At 40.4% G+C, this 3,514-nt stretch overlaps 1 protein-coding gene across 1 annotated transcript in view; it reads right to left on the bottom strand.

Moving 5' to 3' along the window:
* abhd18 (abhydrolase domain containing 18) overlaps window positions 1–2,935 on the bottom strand; it is a 33,879-nt gene extending 30,944 nt beyond the window's left edge. The window contains exon 1 of the mRNA XM_023417790.2: window positions 1,481–2,935. The gene's annotated coding sequence lies outside the window, so the exon portion shown is untranslated. The remainder of the gene's footprint in view (window positions 1–1,480) is intronic.
* Between the last annotated feature and the right edge of the window lie 579 nt (window positions 2,936–3,514).

Genomic DNA, 3,514 nt, shown 5'->3' with positions numbered 1-3,514 from the left:
TTTTTTTGGGGGCCCCCCCCCCCCCAGCAGCCCTCAGTAGTATTGCACTTAAAGTCACTTCTGCACTGGCTTCACTTCTCAGCCCCGCAGCCTACGGTTATTTTTATATACAGTCTATGAGTCAGACACTGTCAATATGGAGCAGCTCACTCTGAGCTTCAAAACGGCTCTTTAGAAACCTGTGGGTGACGTTGCAGTACATCTTTATTTACATTATATTGTTTACAGGCAGTGTTGCCGACTTTTCTCACTACATTTACCGACTTTTCATACCCCTTTAATTTTTTTTTTTTTTCCAAAAAAGAACCCAGCAACAAATCTAGCTTTTGCCTTAGCAACTTTCCATAGTAGAGAGTCGCCTGTTTTGTCACATCGGTGCAAAGTCTGGTTTTCCCTACACGGTGCACAGCAGTACCTAGAAGTGATTATTAACATGTAGTCTTTGTGGGCCACATTTCAGTCACTGTTTCAAACTTGTTCCATTGTTTGACAACAGAAAGAGAAAAACATGTAAATGAGAACAGCTTTATTGGGAATTCTGCTGTATTAAAATCCAGTATATGTGAGCACAGAGAGGAGAGAAGCAACCACATGATGGGCTGAACACAAGGCAGGATGCAAATGTGATGATGTCATGAATATGATCATTTGTGTCAGTCCTCTTGAAACTTATAGCAAGTTTTCGAGAAGGCTTTAACAGTTTACAGCGGTTCAATAACAGTTTAAACTATGTCCTCAATTTTGAATTTATACCCATACATGGTCCAGCCACAAACCAGGTTTTGTTTGTGGATAGTCCAGACCAGTGTGAAGTCACTGGAAGTTTCAGCACACCTAAACCACTTTAGAAATTCAGAGGCCTCTGGTTACAAATGATCACATTTCAAACATCACGTGAGAGACTGACGTGACCGTTTACCTTACCATAATGTCAACCTTCACCCTTTGCACCTAGCATAGTAACCGTGACATGACAGGAGCAGAAGCACAGCGGCTGGCTGGACCGTGTTATAGCTCACATAACGCCGGGAAAGATGAGAAGAAGGAAGAGAGCAAAGATGCTGTGAGCAACCTTTATCCAGCAATGAAGTCCCGTTAGATACAATGAAGTCAACGTGAGGACTGTTATGCACTAAGCTATCTAGAGCTCCCGATGAACCATGTAGACAGCTGTTAACAAAGTCAGTGATTAGATTGTTCCAAATGACAAAGCGTGACCTTTCTACCATTAACTATAGTTATATTCTGACGGCTCTCTCGGGGTGGAGTGTAGGAATATTTAAACCATGACATTATAGCACACGTCGGCTCTGAGACAGGCTTTCAAACATTTAATGTCCGAAGTTCAACTTAAGCTAGCTAACTTAGCCTCGTTCATTCATTACGGGTGGTTTCATATGGCAGGTAAACACACAGACAGACAGAGTGGTGGGGAGTGACACAGACAGACGGAGAGACAGACACAGTAAGGTTACTCTACCTCACAGTGTACACGGACGGCTCTTAGCCTCGTTGAAGACTTGTATGCACGGTTGGCTACCAGCTGCCGTCCTCAGAAGGTCGTTAGTCAAGTTGCTGTAACCGTTTTGTATGCACTTCCGGTGTATTCAAAATAAAACTGTCTTCAGTGCTTCCTGTGAGAAGGTAACTGCCGCAGCCCGCCGTAAGGCCCAGACGGAGAGATGGACATCTATTTGCACTAAAGGTTCAGCTTCACCAGCAAAACAATTTTAGGATTCACATGAGCTTTTCCCTTCTAAGGGTAGAAAGCATGGAGATTTATTAAAGTCGGTAAGTAAGTGTATATAAAGATGGATGTAACCTCCGTGGTGTCAGCCGAAGGTTTCTGAAGAGAAATATTATTAATTAGTACAATTAACCTCACAGCAAGCCATATTATTTGTCTGATATTTACATGAAAAATACTCCAAAAGGCACCAACACCAAAAATACAATCAAAGTCAATCAGTGACTTAAATAAGCTGAGATGACTCCAAGCAGACAGCTAGCAAGTACATATTTTGAGCAGCCACGCCTTCATTATGCATCATTTTTAGCCTAGATAAAATTTAAACAGGTGAGTTATATAACTGTCCATTAAATATACTCGACTTATCGATACTGCCTATATTCTTATTGTTACACTGAATATTGCAGCTTTGTATGAACTAGTGGTCCATATGCTCCTTGTAGTCTGGACAAGTTCTTCCTTGGTCCATTGCGTGGTCATTGTGGTCCGGACCAGTTGTTCAATGGTCCTTATGGTCTGGACCACTTGTCCAACTAGTGATCTGTTTTACCGACCACGGTCAGTAGACATACCAATGACTTGGCTACAAACCCTGCTGTGGTACCTACTTGACATTAGTTGATTATTGCGCTAACAGAACGTTGGATTAATTAATGTTACCGTTAACATTTCTGCCCCAGAGCTGTAACGTTAACGGTAAATAAAGATAAAGATAAGAAATCGGCTGCTGTTCCTATCCATTCTTTTCCATCATTTTTACCTGTAGTATGGTGAAACTTAATTAGCTCAATCGCTACATTAGCTTGTTATATTACAAGTTATTATAAGTTCTTTACTCGATAGCTACAGGAAATATCGTAGTTTAGCCGTTAACTAGAATGCAACTAACGTTTCTGCTAGGAGAACTACGGATAGACTTGAGATAGCTATCAAGCTTTCAGGTAGACAAAATGATGTGAATTTTAGTCCAGAAACGAGACAAACGAACTCCAAAATATATATAAAAATGATTCGTGTTTTTGTTCAAACAACATGTCATTCTGATTTGAGTAAGACTTCTTTTGGGCACGGGTACAGAGATAACATCTGACATTCTTATATTCTCTCCAAGAGAGAGGGAGAGTTTATTGATTTCCACTCTTCTAGTTTTTGTTATTATTATTTCTTTCTTGTCACAGGTTCAGCCTGGCTCAGAATCTCCGCCATTGTCACTGCACCGCGCAGTGCATTCTGGCCCCGAGTCCACACACTTCAGTGGCCATGGTAACAAAAATTACTTGCTGCAAATGATAACAGTCATTTAGGGTTGTGAATGATGAATGGCAGTCAGTAAAGTAACACAGCCCAGAGGATTATTAGATCAGTACTGTTCCAAATAAAATGTCAATCAAGTTTATCAAATCAACTGATAAGTTATCACACTATTTTTCAATTTCCTTAACACCTTAAATCACTTGTCTATCAATAAGGAAAAAAGCAATTTACATACATTAAATCACTTAATTTATTAATACCTATTCATTTTTTGTAACTTTCACCCTTGAAGCCACTTTCCTGAAATGATAAATGGCAAATGTTGTTGTCACACCGTGGTGAGGTTGTCTTGTCTTGGGGGTGTTTTGTCCTGTCATTTCCTGTTTTATTTTGAAAAATAATTCTCCTCTCGTTTCAGGTCACTTGCCCTTCCTCATTGTCTCAGTCTGATTGCCCTAAGTGTTTCCACCTGTTCCCTATTTCCCTCCATGTGTTTAAATAGTCTGTGTT

The sequence above is a fragment of the Seriola lalandi genome, unplaced genomic scaffold (genome assembly GCF_002814215.2).
Source record: "Seriola lalandi dorsalis isolate HSWRI2012SDOR001 ecotype SW California unplaced genomic scaffold, Sedor1 jcf7180002054578, whole genome shotgun sequence".
NCBI lineage: Eukaryota > Metazoa > Chordata > Actinopteri > Carangiformes > Carangidae > Seriola > Seriola lalandi.
This window is presented reverse-complemented; position numbering and strand designations above follow the sequence as displayed.